The sequence below is a fragment of the Myotis lucifugus genome, unplaced genomic scaffold (assembly GCF_000147115.1).
Source record: "Myotis lucifugus unplaced genomic scaffold, Myoluc2.0 scaffold_765, whole genome shotgun sequence".
Lineage (NCBI taxonomy): Eukaryota > Metazoa > Chordata > Mammalia > Chiroptera > Vespertilionidae > Myotis > Myotis lucifugus.
The window spans coordinates 79788-89700 of NW_005871813.1; the positions used below are offsets into that span (position 1 = coordinate 79788).

General features: G+C 51.7%; 1 protein-coding gene across 1 annotated transcript in view; it reads left to right on the plus strand.

Moving 5' to 3' along the window:
- AP3B2 (adaptor related protein complex 3 beta 2 subunit) overlaps positions 1–2166 on the plus strand; it is a 42578-nt gene extending 40412 nt beyond the window's left edge. The window contains exon 27 of the mRNA XM_023746929.1: positions 2155–2166. The gene's annotated coding sequence lies outside the window, so the exon portion shown is untranslated. The remainder of the gene's footprint in view (positions 1–2154) is intronic.
- Positions 2167–9913: the final 7747 nt, after the last annotated feature.

Sequence of the window (9913 nt, forward strand, 5' to 3'; positions counted from 1 at the left end):
GCTTGCTGCAATAGTCGAGCGCACGTGCCTGCGCGTCCCTCGCCGCCCCGAGCCCGCCGCGCCAGCCCGCAGCCCGTCCGCCGAGTCCGTCCAGCCAGCAGAACCGCACCGACCCCATGACGTTCCCGCTGATAAGAGCCGCCGCCGTCCGTCCGCCGAGGCGGGACAGGGCCGCGGTCCCGGCAGCCGCAGCTAACGGTCCGTGCGCAGCCTCGCCCCGGCCCGCGGGAGGGTTCCCTCTCCGGTCCCGGTGCGCCGGGTCCCCCGCAGAGGTGCGAGTCACGTGCCCGCGGGCGTGGGCCTCTGCGTTGCGGGGTGAGTGGCGGCGGAGGGGGGGGCAGGGCGTCGCCTCGTGACTCAGGGCCTTTGGCTTTAAAGGCGCCGCGGCCCTCTGGGGGCGGCCAGCGGGGCCTCGGCGCAGCGCTGCAGACGCCCGGTGGCCTCGAGTGTCCGTCCAGACGGGAGCCGAGCGCGCGGAAGGAAGTCCCCGTCCCCGGACGCTGCTTCCTCCCGTAGCCGTCGCATGTGAGCCCCGAAGCCACCAGCGCCTCGCAGCGACCCCCGCTAGTCTCTTTCGTGCCCAGCAGGCGGCGGGACGAGCGGCCTGGGTGGGGCGGGGCCGCTGGCGACCGGCACCCCGCGAACTCCACGACGGCAGCAGCGGCGCGGCTCCTTTAAGGCGGAGGGATCGGCCCCTCGTGCTGCGCGCGCTGCCCGAACCCGGGAGGTCACGTGGCTTCACACGTTCGATTGGCCCTGGCGCCACGCTCGCCAGGTGGGTCTCGCGAGTGGGAGCCCAGCACGTGCGGCTCGGCTTCGCGCTGTGGAACCTGCGGCTCGAGGTGGGTCCCGGGGACGTGGGGTCACGCGGGCTGAGGAGGCGGCGCGGGCCTGGCGCCGGCCTGGCGGAAAGGCGTGCACGTGGCCGCGGCTCCATCCTCCTCCTCAGCCCAGGGCCCAGCCAGGGGCCCAGCTCCGGGGCGGGTCAGTGAGGACCGGCCGCGGCCATGGGTTTGGCGGAGCCGTGGTAAGAGACATAGGGGTTGCCAGCCTGGCCCGCAGGCTAGTGAGGGAGGCTGCACCCACCGTGACTCCCGGGGCCTGGGGCCTCAGCCCGAGGGAAGTTCCGAAGGTTGGGTCGTCCCGGTTGGCATCCCTCCCTGGCCTTTCCTGCGCGTGGGAGTTCTCCACGGTCAGGCTGCCCTGACTTCCTTGCCGGTTCCCGGAGGCTCAGGCCAGGCCGTGGCCCAGCGCTGCCCGAGGGCCGGGAAAGGCCCTCCTGCACGAATGCACCTTGCAGGCCTTGCCCCTTCGCACGGTGCCCTGTGGGGGGGGGGGGGCCTGGGACCAGCAGCCTCCCTCCCAACACACACACACCACCCCGCAGCCTGGGCTCCTGGTGGTGCCTCATTTCTCTGGCAACTGCCTCCTTGGTCTCCCTGGCTACCAAGCCAAACAGGCAGAACAAAACCGTGGAAGCGTCGGCGTGGTGGTGGTTCCTCCTGGTCGGCTTGTTTTGATCGGGGGTGGAAGGGAGTTCTGTTCCTGGAGCTCAGGGGAGCTCTGCGCTGTGGGGAGGCCCGCGGGCCCTGGGGGGGGCGGGCGGTGCAGGCTCCCTGGTCTCCCCTGCCTCGCGGGGCTTTCTAGAGCCCCTCGGGGTTGCTCTGGTCCCGGTGATTTCACTGCGACTCGGGCGGCCTGGCTGTGCACAGAACTAGGACTCGGACGTGGACAGCCCCGTGTGTAAGTCCATCCTCGAACCCCCGCCCTGGCGTGGGCTTGGGCCCATCGCCCTGGGCCAGGCTCCCTGGCTGGAAGGGCGGCTGGAGGAAGGGGAGCGAGGTGGGAAGACTCCAGGCTCAACACCGAGCTTGCAGCCAGCTAACGCTCTCCAGCTGTTTATTTTGCTTTGCATCCTGAAAACGGCCTGCAAACCCAGTCCCTTCAGGGGCCGAGGTCACCTATAGGACCAGAGGGAGAGGGAGGAGGGAAGAGTGGCCCCGCTGACGGGAGCAGCCAGGAGCGGGTGTTGGGGTGTTGCCCTGCAGAAGTGTGGCCCAGAGTTGATGGAAAGTTGTTTTTTTTCCTAGTTGAGCTCCCAATCTCTCTCTTTTTAAATGAGGCGATTAAAAAAAAAAAAAAGTGTAGCCCTAGCCAGTTTGGCTCAGTGGATAGAGCGTCAGCCTGTGGACTGAAGGGTCCCAGGTTCGATTCTGGCCAAGGGCACATGCCTGGGGTGCGGGCTCCATCCCCAGTGGGGGGCAAGACTGGATTCCACCTGAGGGCCAGTCTGGGTTGTGTCTTAAAGCACCCCTTTTAGACCCCCCCCCCATTGTGCAGAAGAAGAAAGGGGCTCAGAAATCCTACCACAGCGACGAAGTGGTAAACCAGGGGGTACACCTAGGTCTTCCTGGTGCCACCGCTCAGCAGGACACTGTATTCTGGCAGCCGGAGGGGTCGGGGCAGTGGGCAGTGGTCTGTGGGCGGGTCCCAGGGACCATGCTGCATTGGAGGGAGGGGTGGTGGGCGGCAGTGTGGGTCTTCTGAGCATGAGGGTGGCAGTGTTGACCGCGGGAGGAATGTGCTGTGTCCATCATTCCACCGTGTGGATGAGAGCAGTGAGCTGGTCCCGGGAGAGCCAGAGGGCTGGACTCCTCCCACCATGGGGGTGACCCTCGCAGGCCTCTGCACCAAAGACTTGCCTTTTTCAGAACAGTTTCAGCAACTTTTTTCTCCCGAGACAAGGCAAATTTGGAATTATATCATTGTTTTAAGACCCATGAGAGTAGGATGGGGCTTATTAAATCTCACCTCTTCTGCCTTAGCTAAAATTCCCCTAATCCTGTTTCTTGGATTTCCAGGAAGAATTAATAAGGGTTTTAGCAGCATCCCAGTAAAATCTTCTGGGGTGAGCCCCCAGGGCATCAAATAGCCTTGCGCCAGAAATGAGGATCTGGACTGTCATTGTGGGCAAAACTTAGTGTCCCAGCAGTGTACACCGCCCCACTAGCACATGTACGGGGATGCGTACCTTTATTTCTGCATCTTCTTCCCAAGGGAGTTAAAGCATAAAGCAGTAAAGAGCATACTCGGAGCCTTTGCCAAAGCGATTTCTCCGTGAGAATGCAGACTCAAATACGAACGAGAGAGCTTTTTTACCTGCGGTCAGGGAAGTTTTGGGAAAGGTGGAACTTTAAAATGTTACCTGTCCCCAGCTGCTTCTAGAGCAGCCTTTACAGGCCAAGCCCCCCAGCTATGAGTTCATGTTTGGGAATTTGAGGGTGGAGGGGAGGGTGGCTGGTTACAGGGGTTCTCTGCTGGTATTTTAATGCTTTTATGTGCTAGGCAATATCTCTGCAGACTTTCTCACTCTGCCTCCAGGTCCCTCAGCTAAATGACTGGTTTCTAAAATTATGCGTTTATTTAAAAGGCAAGTTAATTAGTGAATTTGTCGTTCTGGATGGAAGTCTGGGACAGGAATGTGTACCAGACCTGTAGGTGAATGTTTAGGCTGTTGTCTTCAGTAGCTAGTGGTGGAGGCAGTAGAAGAATCATGGGGTCAAATCGCAAATTATTTTCTCTTCGATGGAAGAGCCGTGCTAATCCCATCCATCCTGTTCTGCAAATCGTTTCCTAGCCAGAACCTAAGCCGTACTGACTCTGGGGAGAACTTGCCAGCAAGCCCCCAAGGGTTGGGGGGAGAGTGTGTTAGGGAGTGAGGGGTAGGAGAGGGGTTGGACCTTGAGGTTGGAATGGAGGAGGTTTCATGAAGAATTTTCGCTTCTTTCTGAGTTAAAACCAGGACGCGCTGATGAACCCTTTCAGGTTTTATTAAGCCTTTTGCTTGCCCCTCCCTTTTGCCCCCCACATGGTAGCTTTGGAAATGCCCTTCGTTTCCTTTTCTGCCATTGTTGGGTCTGTTGTTAATTAGACCTGGTGGTGAGAACTTGTCATCTTCTGTAAGCACGGATTCTAAATGCTGAAAGTTTTCATGTTCCATAGGACCCCCCAGTAAGGCATTTCTCAGTTATAACAAACTGCCTGAAAATACTGAACTAAAAGGTACATGATATCTGTGGTTAGTTCATAGGAAAATTATCTGATTTCCCATAAAAAGTCAGTCTCCAAATTTCACTGTTAAATTCACATTGTAGGCATAATTTTCAGTGAGTTTTGCTTCTCGGATTTTAAAAGGCTTCTATTAGGGATTATCTTGCTTCCTTGATATATAATGTGTTTAAAATAACAGGCCCATTCCTGACAAATGGTCTTTGCTCTCAGTTGTACAGAACACTTAGGCATGCACGGATAACCTCTGATTTCTACTTTGGTTTTTGGTTGTTGTTTTTTGTGGGTTTTTTTGTTTCTTGTTTTTTGTATTCCTGTATGGTTGGAGCACCCTTTTCGGTTATAGTGAGTTAACACTGTTTTGATGTTTTAAGACCTGTTTTGTGATGACTTTCCTTGAGGTAATTGGAGAATCCCCAGAGGGCAGGTCTGCAGATTGATTTGTGTGCTAAAATGGGTCACGGTTGCCGGTAGCTGTTGATTCTGAGTAACTTGACTATAATAGCGTTGAGTTTTCTTTCTTCTTGGGCAGCATAATATCCTGATACAGGTGCCATCCTGACAGGCTTAGCACCTTGGCTAGAGGTCTCCCTTCCTAAAGGTGGGGGAGTGGTTCTCTGTTGGAAGAAAGCAGTTACCTGGAAGGGCAGGTTGGGGTTTTTGTTGTTGTTGTTGTTGTGTGTGTGTGTTGACAGAACACTTAATCTCTTAATAAACCCCATGTGCTCTCTGGATTCTGGTTTTGTGCTCCTGGCTTCTGGTTCTGACACCATCTGTCTCCTGAGTTTGCCCTTTCTCCTGAGACTTTTTTTTTTAACCTGTAATTTTGGAAGTTTGAAAGGTGTTAGAGACCTGTCTCCCAGGTAAAACTTGGAGTTGACACCAAGCCCGGATTGTAACATCTGGCTCTATTTTCACAGACAAGGAGACAGGCTTAGGATGAAAAGTGATTGTTCTGAGCTTATCCAGTGAGTGGATGATAAGACCCAGATTTGGAACGCAGGCCTCTTCGTTTCCAGACTAGTGCTATTTCTAGAATCCATGCACCTTGACCTTTATGTTGGTCTCTTGATTATTTCATTTTACTTAAAATTCCCACTTGGTTCATAAGACTCTGTGGCTTCCTTTCCCCCCACTTGTGTCTGATAGATCTTTTCTTGCCCTGGCACTTGCAGGCTTCCTCCGCCCCCTGAATGCCACATTCCCTGTGGTTGGTTCTGTTGGCTCATTCTTGTCCTCTCACACAGAGGGCCTGTGTGTTCCCATAGCACCAGCTCCCTCGCCCTGATCAAGTTTTAGGTGGAGCTCTTTAGCTCTGATTGTTCTCAAGACCCCTGGTTCTGATTGGCCTCCTGAATAATGTGTGTATCTGAGGCATATTAAACCCACCAGGTCCGAAAGCAGAACCAACGGCTTCATCTCCTGGGGCTAATCTGATTCCATCCCCTCCACCCAATTAGTCTGCTGTTTTTTGCAGCTCTGCTCTAGTGACCTCTTGGGGGAAAGAACCGTGTCTGAGTGGTGGTGGTGGTGGTGGCTTTTACCACTAGAGGCCCCACTTGGGCTTGTCTGTTCACACCCACCACTCTGGGTGGGGCTTGGCCTTGCTGGTGGTCCCTCTGACTGGGGGTCCTTGGGTCTTCATGGATGGTTGTATCCCCCAGGCTGAGTAGAAAGCTGTGGACGAGAGGGCCTTTTCCTGCCTTCCCTCCTTCTGCCCACCCCCCACCTTCCCGGAATGACTGTGAGGTGTTGCTTGATTAAACTCAGGAGTTTTTAGATGAAACACAAACTTCCCTTGGGTTTTTGACGTGAAGAGGCTGAATTTAGCTGCTCTGGAGGTTATGCCAGCTCCACCATCCTACTGCTTTCTTTTCTTTTTTAAAATATATTTTTATTGATTTCAGAGAGGAAGGGAGAGGGAGAGAGAGATAGAAACATCAATGATGAGAGAGAATCATTGATTGGCTGCCTCCTGCACGCCCCCTATGGGGATCGAGCCCGCAGTCCGGGCACGTGCCCTTGACCAAAATCGAACCCGGACCCTTCCGTCCACAGGCCGATGCTCTGTCTACTGAGCCAGATCGGAGCTAGGGCTCCTACTGCTTTTCTTGCCTGGGTTTGAGAAAATGTCTTAATACTAAACCTTCTGAGTGTTTCACAAATGCAAAAACAAAAACGAAAAAACCAGCAAATGGTCCTGTTACATTCTGAACACATACATAAGCTTCTTGGTGAACCTGACAACCATGAATACCTTGAAAGTATGCTTCTGAGTAACAGTGACTTAATCAACTGTGGAATCGGGGAACATCTGTCACTAATACGTTACTTACTTAGCATATGCAGGTGCTTTATCTATTTCTCTAGGTGGTACTCCTTCTATACCTAAGGCACCCAAGGCTCAGAGAAGATACCTAAGTGGTGAACTTAGCATATGTACTTCAAGGCCTGTGTTTTTTCTGTCCTGCAAAACGGTGAATCACAGTTTTGGGGAGAATTCTTCCCCTGTGGAAAAAGGGGGTGCTTTTTTCAGATGGTAGTCTCCCCTCTCTTCCCTTCTTCAAGGATTATTACCAGAGGAAACCACTGTTTCATGATGGGAATGTCAACTGTTAATCTGCTTGAAAAGAGGAAAATTGATACCTGCTAAAATAATAGCTTGTATTAGCAGAGATTCCTCATGAACCATCCTTTCTGACATTTACGTCTAATTTTATTTTGAGGCCATTTTTAACCAGTAACTAAGAATTGTTGTTTTTCTTTTCTAGCATTGCTGATTATTTCTTCCTGTTGATCCATGATTCACAGTAGCACTAAGGTTTGCCCTCTCTTGTAAGTCTTTGTCTTAAAGCCTACTTTCCTGTCCATAGTGAAAGACCAAATGAAAGTTTTTTTATAAAAGCTGCAAATGGTCTCTTTATGGCAAAACTAGAGGCCCCATTCGTGCACGGGTGGGGTCCCTCGGGGTGGCCTGCAGAGATCAGGCCCCAGCTTGTGCCTCCAGCCTTGCAGCCCCGCCTGACACCCTACCTTGGCCTGGCACCGCTCCCTCACCTGCTCCACCATCCTGCCTGTGGGGCGATCAGTCGGGGCCGTCCCCCCACCCCCACTTAAGCACCTAGGAGCCAAGTGGGGACCCTGCCGCTGCTGCTGGTCCCCATCTGTGGGGCGATTGGTGGCGGGTGATCGGTCCCTGCTCTTGTCCGCCTTTACCTGGCACCGCCTACTCACCTGCTCCACCATCGCACTGCATCCCAGTCCCACTCTCGCTCTCCTCGGGGGCCCATTGGGGCGGGCAGCGCCTCCACTGCCACCTGCTGCCAGCGCCGCATCGCTGATGCCCACCATGTTCCGTGCCACCCCCTGGTGGTCAGTGCACGTCATAGTGGTCGAACTCTCGGTGGAAAGACCGCCCGAGGGGCAATTTGCATATTAGGCTTTTATTTTATAGGATAGGACAGTGGTTGGCAAACTGCGGCTCGGCAAACTGTGGCTTGCGAGCCACATGCGGCTCTTTGGCCCTTGAGTGTGGCTCTTCCACAAAATACTGGCTCCTCCACAAAATACCGACTTTCGTGCATGGGCCATGAAGTTTCAATCACATTGTACGTGTGTGCCCGCACGTGGTATTTTGTAGAAGAGCCACACTCAAAGGGCCAAAGAGCCGCATGTGGCTCTCGAGCTGCGGTTTGCCGACCACGGGGATAGGATATGCCAAAAATCACAGTGAAAGCTATAAGGCAGTAGTAGGAAAACCATGGCGGGAAAACATGGGTATGAACTCAGACCTATAAAGCGGTCAAAGTCAGAATATACAAAGTAATGGGTCCGTAAGTAGAGGGGTGGATAGTGTGTGTATTTTGAAAATGAAAACAATTCATTTAACTGGAGAGTTTGAAAGGATCCCTGTAATCTGTAGTAGGTTCAGGTTTTAGGCAGTCTGATTTCTATTATGTGTCTAGTCTTTGAATTAAGCTTTTCAAATCAACGGACTAGCAAGATTAGACATGGAAGGACTTGGGGTCTACAAAGGAATAGTTAGCCAGAGTATACCTTTTTCTCCTTTATGAGCCAATAGATTCTTTTCTTCAAGGGTCCCTCTGGTGGCCTCTGACCCCTTGGTGTCATAATAATGACACTTCTGATAGCCAACTTCCATTGGTTCAGCACATAATCATGTACCAGGTACTGTGCCCAGCATGTTCTGTTATTGGTTCACAAAATCCCTGTGAGATGGTGTTACTACTTTTATTCCTGTTGTACACATAAGGGAGGTTGTAGGTCTGTTCCCCTCTGACATTGCTGGCTTTGGTCTCCCCGCCGCCCCCTTCCAAATTCGTTACTCAAGGCAAACAGTTGGGTACTTACTGATGTGATTATGCCATTCGGTATAAATGGAATACTTCATTTACCTTTATTCTAATTTCAGTGTCCTCTGCATCTCTCATTTGTGTACATGAGAGGAGGGAGGGAGGGAGTCGTTCAGATGTTATTTGCTTTGAGTGTGGAGGTTGTGGTGTATGTACCTAATAGGATTTGGAATGGGGCACCGTTGGACAGGCATACTCCTAATTGGGTTTTTAAAGATGGCTTCAGATAGTAAGAGTCTCAGACCTTCCCTTCTTCCTGGGGAAGTCTTTCTGAGGCCTCCAGGTCTGCATCTTTCCCCAGACAACTGAGGCACTTCCCTCCCTGGCTCTCCTGCCTCCATCTTTCAGGGGGTTGCTCATTGTCCCCTTCTAACACTCACATACAGTTGTCATCGACCTTCCTGTAAGTGTGGTCAGGACCTGTTGTAGTAAATAAAAATTAGGTTAATTTTTTTTTATATTAAGAGGGGTCTTTTACAGTTTGGAAACCTCTGGTTGAAGGTTGGTAGATACTTTCCATTTCACAAATGGGGAAACTGAGACACAGGGCTTAACTGCCAATAAGTGGCCGAACCATACTTTTTAAACAAGTGTATTGAGATATAAGTTACACAACCATACAGTTCACCTCTCAATGTGCAACTCAATGATATTTAGTATGTTTACAGAGGTTTGCAGTCATAATCTAATGAGGATATTTTCATCATCTCAGAAAGAAACCTGGTACCCATTAGCCACCACCTCCTAATCTCTCTCCCTGTCTCTTGTTGAAGGAAACTAATCTGCTTTAGACTTGCTATTCTGGATGTTTTGAATAAATGGGCTTATATAATATATGGTCCTTTGTGACTAGCTTCTTTCACTTAGCCTAATATTTTCAAGGTTTATCCATGTAGTAACTTGTATCAATACTCCATTCCCTTTTATTGGGAAATAATATGCTACTGTAAAGGCATACCCCAGGCTCTGGACCAGGTATGTCTGGTTCTTAAACTCCCCTCGCTGCTACCTTGCCAAGGTAAATCCCATTAGTGTAGAAGGCGCTTGAGGCAGTTTTCTCGGCACCTTGCTCACAGTAAACACTCATTAAGTATTTTAATATATAAACAGGAAACATGAACCCTCCTTACTTTTATTATTATTTTTTTGTCATCACCAGAGAATTTTCCCCCCATTGCTTTTCAGAGAGAGTGGAAGGAGGGAGGGAGAGAGACAGACAGAAAGACAGATATCAATGTGAGATCTCACATCACCTGGTTGCCTCCTGCACACTCCTGGGGAGCAAACCTGCAACCCAGGTGTGTGCCCTTGACCGGGAAGCAAGCCTGCACCCCTCTGGTGCACGGGCCAACGCTCTAACCACTGGGAACACCAACCAGGACCAAATCCTTATTACTTTAACTTCTGCTGTGGGGTTGAGAGAAGGAGTGAAAGTCTCTATTTGTCCTAAAGGAGTGTAAACCTGAATATCT